We start from the raw sequence: 13,239 nt of genomic DNA, 5'->3' as shown, positions 1-13,239 counted from the left end.
CCGTGCAGGGCAAGGCCGGCTTGGCAGGAAGACACGCGGCCAAGGTCTCCCAGAGTCTTAGCTGTCTGGCCGGGGGTCCCATTTCAGTCCCCTCCCCTTCCCCTGGACCAGACAGGACGCGGCCCAGAGACTCACCAGAGGTTGTCTGGTCCCTGGTTTTGCTCAGCAGAGACGCCCCTTGAACCTGCTTCCCCAGAGCACGTAGGATCTGCTGGGAGACAGTGTGGGGCTCCTGGGGGGATGTGGGTGCCCGTTCCCCTCACGCCGAGGGCGCCGGGGTAGGAGTAGGGGGCCTTGGGAACCACCCGGGGCTGCCCTCAGGCCTCAGATCTGCCCCTAACTAGCTGTGAATTTTGGGCACATTTTGCCACGTGGGAAATGACTGGGCTGCCTGATTAAATGCAACACACCCAGGTCAATTTGAATTGCAGCTAAACAATGATTTTATTTTTTTTTTAGTATAGCATTGGACGTACTTTTATAAAAGATGGTCTGTTGTGGATCTAAAATTCAAAGTTACCTGGGCACCCTGGCAGCCCTCACTGTGTATTAAGCAGCCGGCACACCAGGCGCTCAGCAAAGAGTTCCCTTTACTGTATTTATTCACTCAATAGATATTCATCATGAGTCTGCTACGGGCCAGGGCCTGCGGACGTAGCAGGGAATGAACAGTATCTGTTTCCTGTGGCTGCTGTAACAAATACCATGAATTTAGTGGCTTACATGGCGCACACGAATTCTCTTACAGCTCTGGTGGTCAGAAGTCCAGCAGGGGTCTCACGGAGCTAAAACCAAGGTGTTGGCGCGGCTGGGGCCTTCCGGAGTCTCTAGGGGAGAATCCGTTTCCTTGCTTCTCCCTGATTTTATTTGGTTATTTATTTTAAATTTATTTTTGGCTGCGTTGGATCTTCGTTGCTGTGCACGGGCTTTCTCTAGTTGCGGCGAGCGGGGGCTACTCTTTGTTGCGGTGCACGGGCTTCTCATTGTGGTGGCTTCTCTTGTTGCAGAGCATGGGCTGTAGGCGTGCAGGCTCAGTAGTTGTGGCACGTGGGCTCAGTAGTTGTGGCACGCGGGCTCTAGGCGCGCAGGCTCAGTAGTTGTGGTGCGCAGGCTCAGTAGTTGTGGCTCGCGGGCTCTAGAGCGCAGGCTCAGTAGTTGTGGCGCACGGGCTTAGTTGCTCCGCGGCATGTGGGATCTTCCCGGACCAGGGCTCGAACCCGTGTACCCTGCGTTGGCAGGCGGATTCTTAACCACTGCGCCCCCAGGGAAGCCCTCTCCCTGAATTTAGAGGCACCTGCATTCCTTGGCCTGTGGCCCCTTCCTCCATATTCAAAGCCAGAATATGGCAAGAGTCGAGTCATCACGCTGCCTCTTTGGTTCCCAGTTCTGCCTCCCCAACCACTTTCAAGGACCCTGTCCACCAAATAATCCAGGATAATCTCCCACCCTCTGTTTCACCTGTGACCCTACTTGCCCTTTGCCATGGGGGGGGCAACATTTTCACAGGTTCTGGGGGTTAGGGCCTGGTATCTTTGGGGGGCCCTCATTCTACTCACACGGTCTCTGACCTCATGGAGTTCACGGTCCAGGGTGGGAGAGAGGCAGGCAAGAAACATGTAAACAAAGAATAAATGTGTTTACAGATAATGCGTATTATTCCTGCTCCTGTATATGTCCCTCCTCTCAACCCAGGGACATCAGACACAAACCTGGCTTTTACGTCACAGAGTCAAAATCTGAACTCAAGACACAGACCAAATAAGGACAAGCAACACTCAGAATAACGCACCGCTTTGGGAAACTGGCTGTATCTACAGAAGCCGAGCACAGGCCTAGCCTATGACCCAGAGATTCCACATTTAGGCATATTCCCAGGAAAATGTGTGTGTATGGCCACCGAAAGACAATGCTGCTCAGCCAGCATTACTTCTAACAGGCAGTGACTAGAAGCTACTTAAATGCCTTTCAGCAGTCGAATGAATAAACAACTATGGAGTAGTTATACATGGATTACTATGCAAACATGAGGCTGAACGAATCTTGCTGCGTACAGCCCCGTGGGTGAACCTCACCCGTGTCACGCTGAGCCGAAGACGCCCACACCAGCACCACCTACTCAAACAGGTGACCCGGATCTCTGCTCATGCGGGTGTCAGGCTGCGTCGACCTGCCTGGGCCCACTTTTGGCTGAGTGGCCTCAGGTTGTGGTGGCTGAAGGAGGGACGTGCACTTGACCTGGAAGGGAAAGGGGGCAGCGGCATCACCCCGCCCCCGGCCGCCCCGTACACCAGAGGCTGCCGCAGTGAGAGAGGCGACGGGGGTGGCGGACGGCGGGTCACACCTGCCCTTGTCCTCCCCTCCTTCCCACCCGCCGGCCTCGCTGACCACCAGTGACCCCCGGACCATCCGTTGCAGAAGCAACTCTCTTCCACAGTGGAACTGGGCTCCAATCTGGCAGCCCATGCGCGAGCCTGCTTGCCAGGGTCCCCTGCAAACCGCGCTCCAAGGCGCCGCTGCTTCTGGAACGCTGGGGCGGGCCTCGGCTCTGACCCTTCCCAGCTCCTCCCACAGTCATGCCCAGTCCAGTGCCTGTAATAAATCTGCTCATCTGCATCACTCAGGGTGGCTTTGCCTCCCTGGCCAATGCGGGCCTGATAAGCCTTATCAGGAGTGGGGATGGGAGGAGGGGGACGCTGGGGTCTTCAGGGGCTGGCTCCAAACGGCCTGTGTTTACTTCTCAAAAATTCACCATGCTGCACGCCGATGATATGGATATTTCAATATGTACTTTTTAAAAGGGTGTTTTTTAAGTTTTGTGACCATGGGTATTTTCTATCCCGACACTTATCAAGTTCCCAAAGCAGAGGCAGCGAGCACACAGTTTCGCTGGTGGCTCTGCCAGGCTCCTGGGTGCAGAGGCGCAGTGGGCTTGCCTCATCTCCTCTCGTGAATTCCCAGGGCCTGGCCAGCCCCAGCCCCGGGCGCCGGCTCGGGGATGGTCACTCAGCCGGCAGAGGACGTGGAGCCTCTGGGAACGGGGACCCGGGAGGGTCTGGGAGGAGGGATATAGGAGTTCCTTCTCTCCTGGAGCTGTCTCTGCAGGGCGAGGGGCGAGAGCCCCAGTGAGCCCCCTCTACATGTTAATAGTCTCTTATCTCGGGGCACTGCCCCGGGGAACTGACCGCACTCGTAAACCTCCGGGGGCCGTTTTATGTGCTTTTCCCACCAGCTCTCACAGGGACCCTGAGAAAGACACTGCACTGGAACAGAGGGGCGGGTGGGGGACGTTCTGACAGACTCTCTGGGTCAGCCAGGGACAGGACCACGCCCCGGGGGTGGCAGCATCCTCCCCAAGAAATGGCTTTTATCCACTCAACAGCCTTGTCACTGAAAGAGCCTTGCCGGGTCTCAAGACGCTGCCCAGAAGACGGGCACATCCCTGCCCTCCCCGGGGCTAGGCAGGCGGTGCACACGTGGTGGCCCTGAGACGGGAGATCCCCACCACCACCCACAGCTGTTTCCAACATACAGCTTCATCCACAAAGGACTCACGGACAGCAAACATCCCCTGGGACCTGGGGGTTCTTTAAAAACTCATCCCGAACTGAAAGGGGCCAACCACCCCATCTTTGCAGGGCTTTTTCGAGGAAGGGTGAACTGCAGGAAGTTCTCTGGAAACGTCCTTTTGAGCAGCGGCTCTGCTGCCCCTCTCCCAGCCGTGCCCTCCTCTTCCTCAGCATCACTCTCCCTCCTCCTCTCCCCGCCCCCTCGTCTTTCATCCCAGCCCCCTGCCCCCTTGTCACCCTCACAGCCCCCCGGCTACAAAGGGAGAGTCTGGGCCCAGCGGCCCGGCCACAGAGGCCTCCCCCAGCTGCAGGGAACAGCCGCAGATGGGAGTCAGGCTGGCCCTTCTGGATTCCTCCACAGAAATCCTATCAGTCTTAGAGGGACTTCCAGCGTGGGGAGCAGGGCCAAACACAGAACTCGGAGAGGAATGTTGGAACAAATGCCCGCCCTCTGGCCAGCCGTGCTCAGAGCTCTAGAGGTTGTGTGGGCCCGGAGACAGGGCGAGCGCTGGCTGGCAGGGGCGGGATGGATTTGCACCTGTAGAACTTGTACACCTGGGAGGAAAGTTTGGCCCTTTGCTCCTGCCACACCTGGAGTGCCAATCGGCTGCCAGGTTTGCTGTAATCTTCCTGCTGGTTTCAAGAGGACGCTGGCCCTCAAGGGCTTTCTGCACTCATCCCGCAACATTTAGGAATTCTGGAAGCCTCCTGACATCTCAGTGGAGAGAGCTCGTGGGAAGACAGGAAGAGAAGTGATAAACCGCACGCACTCCGCATCCGCAGAGCCCTGGTGGTGGCGTGCTGGTCCCACGGGGACGTCACCGGGTCCTCTGCCTGTCACGGGGAAGATAAAGCATCACCTCCGGCCACATCTGCCCCCGGAGTCCACCCGTTCATTTACTCGTTCATTCTCTCACAAGAGTCTGTGGTCCTGAGTGTTCAGCAGGCTGGGTTCCAGGGAATCCCAGCTTCCCAGCTCGTTGCTGGGCGGCCGGGATGCGTTCTCCCTCCTCGCGGTGCCTCTGCTTTTCTCGTCTCTGAGGCGGGGGTGATGCCGGTGCCACTTCGCAAGCTCGTGGTGTGGACGAAGAGCCCAAGACGTCAAGCTCTGGCACGGCACCTGATCCAGCAGCCCCGTGATTGCTGGCTGTTGTCTTCCGGCCTGAGGTGCCGCTCTCCTGGGTGTGCCCCACCCAGACGTGTGAAAACAGTGAGAGCATGAATGAAACCCCTGCATACAGTCGGGGTTTCATCCTTCCTGAAGCCCTGGCGTTTGCTGGCCCCCCTCCCTTCTCCTCGGAGCCCCCTGCCCTCCTCCCTCGCCTCCCCTCCTGCAGCCAGGCCATTTCTTCCCGTCACCCAGCCCCCTCTGGGCAGCCTGCTTCCCCGACTCTACACAAGCCAGCCGGAGGAACAGGGAGGACCCGAATCGCCCTGCCCAGCAGAAGCCACCTGGCCAAGCATGCGCTTCAGAAACCATGCCCCATGGGAAGGCAGCACTCTTACTTATACAACAGGAACCCTTTCCAACATGCCCACGGCAGTGCTTGGATCTGCTCAGGAGAGAAGGTGCTGGCTGCTCTGATCTTCCAAACTTTGGACATGATTCCTGAGTTTTCCTTGGTGGGTTTTGGGTGGGAACCCATTCACTCATTCATTCTTTTCATTCATTCATTCATTCATTCAGTGGTGGCTGATGTTGTCTACAATTGTGAGCAGGATGAAAACACAGAGTTTATGACAAATAAACAAAAGCAAAAAACCAAAAATGGTTACTCTGGGGATGGGCTAGAGGAAAGCAGGACACCAGTGTCTCCAGCAAACCATCTCCCTGATGTCCGGCCACAGTGGCCAGAATTCAACCATCAAAGTCACCCTCTGGACTCAGGAAAGGCACATGTGAAAACACGAATGAGATGAGACCAGACAAGGCCTTGGCAATAAGTCGTGGGACGGGCTGAAATGCAAGGGATGCAATGTTCCGTGGACAGGGCAGTGGTTTCACCTTCCTCCACCGGACACCTGCCGAACACCTGGCTTCTGTCTGGGTCCACCTGCCCCTGGGCTCTCCACCAAGGATGGCCACGTGCACATCGTCCTTGCCACCAGGGGGCGCAGGGGAGTCCTGTCTCGGCACCTGGAGACCCAGGTTTGCGCTACACTGCCTGTTCTAACTTGGGTTTCGTTCCAAACACCTGGAAAACTTATGTTAAAAAGATTTTTTTTTAAAAAAAAGAATCTTCAGATTCCTTAATCCAAGCCCGGGAGAGCCTGGTATGCAGTGGGCACTGGGAAGGGAGGTTTTTTAAAATCAAGAGCCTTGGTTGACTGTGATGTAGCTGGGTCCCTGGACCACCCGCCTGCCTTTTCATCATGAGCTCACCCACAAAGGGTCTCGACAGTAAAACTCCACAAAGAAAACTAGTCCCACCATCACTGAGCATCGTGAGGATGAGGAGAACAAAGGAACGAGAAGCCCGGTGAGTCCTTTCTCTGTCTCTCTCTGATCTTTCGGCCGTGCCTGGGGTGCCCTGCTCTATGACACACCGGGGGGCAGGCACCAGGCATGCGTGGATGAGAAGAGCCAGCCAGGAAGTTACAGAGGTGCAGGGGCTGCTGGAGAAAGGAGGCATCTTCCTTGTCTGTGGATGCCTGGGGCCATTTTAATTTTTTCACTTTTTATGTATTTATTTGTTATTGATTCTTCAGTTCAGCTCCGGGGCAGAGGGCTGAGTTCATCACAGCCGCCAGTTTCTGGGCAACACTTTCCTCCCTGGCCTCAGGGCTCCCCTTGCCTGTTTTATTTCTCCAATGCCCTCCATCTGGGTCCCCACTTAGATCCCCTTTCCCCGCACAGGCAACTGTTCCAATGTGTCCCTGTGTCTGTGTGTGTCCTTGTGCAAGGTTTTGTGGGCAACAATTTGCATAAGTGGTCTTGCGTTAAACTTCTCACCATCTTTCTCTTTTCCCCCTCAGCACAGTATGAAGACCCATCCATGGTGTTGGGGGGACTCAATCTGTGGACCCTAATTGGTGGCCCACACTCTGGCGGGCACCTCCCACGTACTGTCCAGTGTCCCAGTGACGGACTCCTGCATTCTCACAACCACAAACAACACCTGGACGGACATCTCGGTGCACGTCCTGTATGGACTAGATATGTGAGGCTTCTGCAGGGTGCTTACCCAGGATGGGACGTGGCTGGGCCCTGGGATACGTGAACACTTAATTTGACTACTAACTCATCAGAGTTCTACGCTTCAACCATAAGGGGGAAAATCATTAATTTAATAAATGCAAGTATCCTATGATGCAAATGCTCTTAGGCCCCAAATTGCAGAAAAGTAACTTCAGCGTTAGACACAAGTACGCTGTGGATTGCTACTCTGAGTGCACGTAACTTACAATGGGGTGAGGTCCTGATAAACGCATTACAAGTTGAAAACATCGTAAATCATAAATGCATTTAATACACCTAATCTACCGAACATCACAGCTTAGCCTGGCCCGCCTTAAACATGCTCAGGTGGGCAAAATCATGTAACACACAGCCTATTTTATAATAAAGTGTTGGCTGTCTCATGTAATTTATTGAATACCATACTGAAAGTGAAAGACAGAATGGTAGTAAGTGTATCGGTTGTTTCTCATGATCTCAGGGCCGACGGGAAGCTGTGGTGGATGCCGCTGCCCAGTACCACGAGAGAGGACCAGACCAAGTATCACTAGCCCAGGAAAAGTCCCAGATTCAAAGTACAGTTTCTACTGAACGTGTATCGCTCTCACACCGTCTTAAAGTGGAAAAATCCTAAGTTGAACGACTGTCAGTCAGTGACCATCTGTACTATTTTTGTTCTTTAAAACTTTTAGCTTTGGGCTTCCCTGGTGGCGCAGTGGTTAAGAATCTGCCTGCCGATGCAGGGGACACAGGTTCGAGCCCTAGTCCGGGAAGGTCCCACGTGCCGCAGAGCAACTAAGCCCGTGAGCCACAACTACTGAAGCCCACGCGCCTAGAGCCCGTGCTCCGCCACAAGAGAAGCCACGACAATGAGAAGCCCACGCACTGCGATGAAGGGTAGCCCCCACTCACCGCAACTAGAGAAAGCCCGCGCACAGAAACGAAAACCCAACACAGCCAAAAATAAATAAATAAATAAATGTATAAAAAAAAACCTTTTAGCTTTCTTTAAAAGCATCTGAAATCAAACGTGAACACACTCTCGGTGTTAGCAAGTGCAGAAGGAGATTCAGAAACACTCAGTGTGACCAGGGGCCGGCAGCTCAGTACCACCTGGAGCTTGTTAGAAATGCGGCACAACTCGGGCCCCATCACAGACCGCTGGATCAAAGACTTCAGGGGATTCTTGGACAGGGTAAAGTTTGGGAACAAATGAAGATAAATCTGAGAGCAGATAGAGGGAGTGAGGGAAAAAGAGGGTCGGCAGATGGATGTGAGAAGGACACAGAGAAGGTGAGAGACAGAGAAAGGTGAAATATTATTAGCTAGACTGACAGACAGACGAGCTGACACTGGTTTTGGCAAATTAGAACACAGAATCACGAGCTTGAAACTCCCTCCTGGGAGCTTTTAGGGATGTGTTTATTAAACGGTGAGAAGACCCCCCCAGGCCCCTCCTGAGGAGGGTGGCAGGGGGCACTCAGCAGATGGGACCAAGCTACCAGCTGTCTGCCTCAAAGAGATCTCAACTTTAAGTCATTTTACAAATGTCACATCCTGGGACCGTTTCCATAGAGAATAAGATCCCAGGATGAGACAAAGTTGAAACTCCTGGCCTGGTCCAATATCCCCTCATTTCACAGATGTGGAAACTGGAGCTCAGAGAGGTGAAGTGCCTCCCCCAAGGTCACACAGCTATTCAGTGGCAGAGCCAGGCTTAGTTCATCTTCAACGAGAGCCTCTTGAGTGACACACTCAGCCCTAAGTGTGGAAAAGAAGGGTCAGGAAGTGCTCACGGAGCCGTGGGGACAACTCCACAGGGGTCTGCCTGATTCTCAGCAGCTTGGTTTCACAGATGAAGCAGTGGCTCTCCCAAGGCCACAGAGGGAGCCCGCTCAGCCCTCCCCACTCTGCTGCCCGGCTCCCCCCAGAAACGCAGAAAGCCAAACCTGCACACAGCTGGCGGCTTCGGTTTCCCGGCCAAGTTCACTGTGACATTATAAGATGAAAAGCACAAACGCGGTCTGAGGGGACAGGCTGTTACCACGGTGCCATTCAGCGGGGTTTACGACTTTCCTGGAGCCTCTCGGCCGGGCGATGCCAGAGAGCGAGCCAGAAAAAGAAAATTCTTAGGTGACGTAAATGCAGTCAGGACACTCGCGAGTGGCATGCACTTTTCCTGCCCCGGGAAGGGGTGGGGTGCGGGGCCATCTGAGAGCCAAACAGAGAAGGAGAAGATGAAAAATCCCCTTGCCTGTGGATCCATTTCATCTCACAAGGTCCTCAGGCCGTGCACGCCCTTGCTTTGGAGCCGAATGCCTGTAACTTAATAAATGCTCTGGGTAATTAGCAGATGGAGGACACCCATTAAATCATTACGGCTGAGATCACCAGAGAGGGCATTAGAGAGTCATGACATTAATTGCATTATTTTATTTCCAGATAAAAGTTATTTTGGTGGAGCCAGGCTTGCCAGAGAAGAGGTTGATAAGATCAGATGACGTCGTTAACCGCCAGATATCCTATTAGGGCTCCGATGACAGTCCAGACTCCAATGGGCTGCAGGGATTTGTTTCAAGCCAGAGGAAAGGATCAAGATGCCGGAAGACTGGCCTGTGAACAAGGGTGACCAGCTGGGCCCGGTTTGCCTGGGACTGTCCTGGTTTCAGCATCCAGAGTGCATCCCAGGAACCTCCTTAAACCTTGGAGAAGCAAGTTGGGCTTTGTAGGCTCTGGGGGCATTAGGTAAAGTGGGTACCTTTCTGATGGTCTAGCCACAGTAATGGCTTTCACTAGAAAGAAAGAAACACCTTGTGCTCTTTTCTCCCCAAGAGAGGGATTCTTGGCTCCTTAGTAAACATAGAAGTTGGACTCAGTGCCCAGCCTTGGGTCTCTCTCGGCAGCCACCCCCAAACCTACTTGTAGGCCAAAGGAAAGGGGAGGAGAGAGAGAGGAGAGAGGTGGAGAGTGGGGGGAAAGGGAGAGAGAGGAGAGAGAGAGAGAGAGAGAGAGAGAGAGAGAGAGAGAGAGAGAGAAGGAAATTAGCTGTTCCCTGGAGAAGTACGTCTTATTTAGATGCATTTCTAAGGACCAGTCTCTTAGAGAAGGTGTCCATAGGAATTTCGCCCACCAGCCATGACACAGGCCCTGTTATTAGGGGGATGGACATCTATCTACAGGGCAAAGTCATCCCCTCTTTCCTTCCCTGTGTTTGTACAACTCCAGCCAGAATCAGCCAGAATCGGTAGCCCCTTGACTGAAAACACTTGGCCATTAAGAGGCTGCAGCCCAGGCGAGACAGAAACCAAGAGGGTGTTGCTGCCGGGGACGGCCCCGCCGGGTGAGGACCCGCTGCCTCCGTCCCCTCGTCCATAAACGGTTCCTGCCTTGCTCCACATGGCGGCATGGGGACGATGGGCTATGGATGGAAGTTCAAGAGGGTTTGGACGATGGTGTAGCTCGTTTGAAACGTAAGAGGTGACATGTGAGGAGGCCTCGTGTCCCGGATTTTAATGGGCAACACGTGGTTTGGTGGGTCCCAACTTTGGGCTGCAGAGAATGTAGCTGATGCCCCACAAGGACTTAAGGAGTTGTGATTACTGAGATGGGGCTGAGTTAAGAAGACCTGATACTCTCTAATCTTAAAGACCCGGTTCATCAATTTTATACTATTAACAGCATCACAGGGACTATCTTTCTACTTTAGACAACTCTGGATCTAGCATCCTGCTCGGTCAATAACAGAAGTTAATTCTCTTTCCTCTCTCTGTCCTTCTCTCCCTCATAAAGCATCTCACAAGCAGTCATGGGGTACCAGTCATAATGTTGAGGGTGGTGATTTAAATATACGAGTGCCTACTATTTGCCAACCAAGCCTAAGTTATTCAGATGCATCATCTCATCTCAACTGCACACCTGTTTTATAGTGTTTTTATTTCATTGTTGTAAAGTATATATAACCTAAAATTTGCCACTTCAGCCATTTTTAAGCGTACGGTTCAGTGCCATTAAGCACATTCGCATGGCTGGGCAGCCATCCCCACCCTCTGTCTCCAGAAATGTTTCATCTTCCCAAACTGACTCTCTGTCCCCATCAAACACTGACTCCCCATCCTCACCGCCCCTCCCCCCAGCCCCTGGCACCCGCTGTCCTACCTTCTGTCTCTATGAATCTGGCTCCTCTCGGGACCTCGTATAAGTGGACTCGTACAATATTTGTCCTTTCGTGACTGGCTTGTTTCGCTCGGCATAACGTCCTCAAGGTTCATCTGTGTTGTAGCAGGTGTCAGAATTTCCTCCCTTTTTAAGACTGAATAATATCCCCTGTATGGATGGACCACATTTTGCTTATCTGTTCCCCTGTTGATGGACAGCTTCATTGCTTCTCCTCACATCCTATCCCGAGAGGTTTAACATTTTTAAGAAAACTTTTTTGCTTTTTGCAGGTTTTTTTGTGGTGGTGGTGGTTGCTATTTTGCCCTGAACATGTGCGAGGCCACCCCTCCTGGGACTCCAGGCTGATTTCTGACAACCGTGTGCCCCGTTTTCGCAGAAGAACCGAAGATTTCTGGGGTTCGAGGCCAAGAGGTTTTGAGGCTTTTCTGAGGCTGAGGAGGGAGGGAGGCGCCCGTCCTGATCCCATTCTCCCCAGCCGACCTGGAAGCTCAGAGTTCCACAACCACCCCACCCCTGCCCCAGCAGTCAAGGAAAATGCTGGAATCCAGCCCTCATGGGTCACAGCTGGATTCTTCCTGTAGGAGTTCAACAGATCCCAAACCCTGATCTCTTGGACCGGGAAGGAACCGTCTGTTTTGCAGACACTCTTATCCACCAGATACGCCCCAAGGGAAACTCTTCTCCTCCTGCCGTTTGAGCTGGGAATGCTTTGATGGCCTTCGCTCTCTGCTTGACCATTCCCAGATTGTGGGCGTTTGGAAGTTTCTCCAAAGATTTTCATTCATACGGGATCAGGAGAAGCCCATCAAAAGCCAGGAATGAGCTCTCCCTCTGCCCTGCTCCTGGGAGCTGACGTTCGTTACACCCCTCCTGCTCAGCATAAACAGAGCTGATCACTTTATACCCTTTGTATATTGTTTCTTAATATGAATGGAGTGAAACCGCTAACCGGTAGTCATTCAAATTATTGCCTAACGTAAACTGACAACTCGCATTGAAGTGTTTAGCTTCAGAAACTGTGAAAATGGTCACAGCTTAGTAATTAACTCACATTTACTTAACCCCGACATTCAGTTTGCTATTATTATTATTTTTAATCAAGGAAATGAGGTTCGTTCTGCTGGATCCGGGTTTGATCTGATCTGCGGCCATTTATTTTCGGCTGACCCGACCCGTGCCCCAGCCACCAACACCCCCCCGTCGGCCTCCCCAGGACAAATGTGAAATCAGCGCCACGGGCTCTGACACAGACTGCATCCCCTCCACTGGGCTCTGAAGCCTTGGTGGGCAGGGCTCGGGCCGAGACCGGGGCATGCTTTCAAAAGAAACAGAGAGCTTTTACCTTTTTGCCAGCAATACTGTAGGCAACATTTGTTTTCTATTTTCTTTTTTTTTTTTTTTTCATTAAATCACTTTTATAAACTCCTCAAAAGTTTCAGTTTATTCAGTGACAATTAGTTTATGGCATTTCTGAAGTGGATTTAGATTCGAGTGATAAAATTACAAGCCAAAATTGCAACCATCATGGAAAATCCTGGTTCATGTTTGGCCTTTGAGACCACAACTGAAAGATTACGGGTTAATGCCAAGGAGCAGGAAGGAGTAGCAATCACAGAACATTCCTGTCTGCAAGCAGCCGGATCCCAGCCTCTGCCCTTCGGGCTGCGGCGCCCTGGGCGGCAGGCCGGCGCGGGGGAGCGGATCTGGCCCGGCCGGCAGGTGGAAGGAGGGCAGATTTGCCTGCTGTCGCCCTGAAACTTGGTCTTTCTTCTTCCAGCCCCAGAGCCAGCACTTTCCAGCCTGGCTGATCGCCTCTCAGTTTCTTGGTGTTTAGTGGACACCTTCCTGAGCCACTTCCTGATAGCAGCTGGGCGCCTCTGAACAGTCCGCAGTGGGTTTCTGGAACAATCTAAACTCGTAATGGCAGTTCCAGGGGCAAGGCTGACTGTGAACTCGCACAGGAAGTGCAACGCGGGGCCAGCTCGCCCGCTGTAAAGTCTTTTTCCTTTGCGTGGTTTCGACACCAACAATCTCCCCCTCCAGGTCCCGTTATCCACGGGGAGGACAGGCCTGTGACAGGAACCAAGCTGTACTGAGCATTGGCTCCGTCCTCCTGGTACGGGGGACCCAGCTGTGGACTGGAGAGGCCAGGTCCTCGCCCTCACTGGTGGGAGACAGATAATAACAGAGAAAACAAAATAGAGTCCAGAGCATTCCGGGTGGTAATTACGGCCACGAGGAAGATGAACAGTGACATGATGGAGAGCACTCGCTGGGGGACGGGGTAGGGTGGGGACAGGAGAGCCAGAGGGTAGCAAC

This window comes from Eubalaena glacialis, chromosome 18 (genome assembly GCF_028564815.1).
Source record: "Eubalaena glacialis isolate mEubGla1 chromosome 18, mEubGla1.1.hap2.+ XY, whole genome shotgun sequence".
Taxonomy (NCBI): Eukaryota; Metazoa; Chordata; class Mammalia; order Artiodactyla; family Balaenidae; genus Eubalaena; species Eubalaena glacialis.
Note: the sequence above shows the minus strand (reverse complement) of the source record.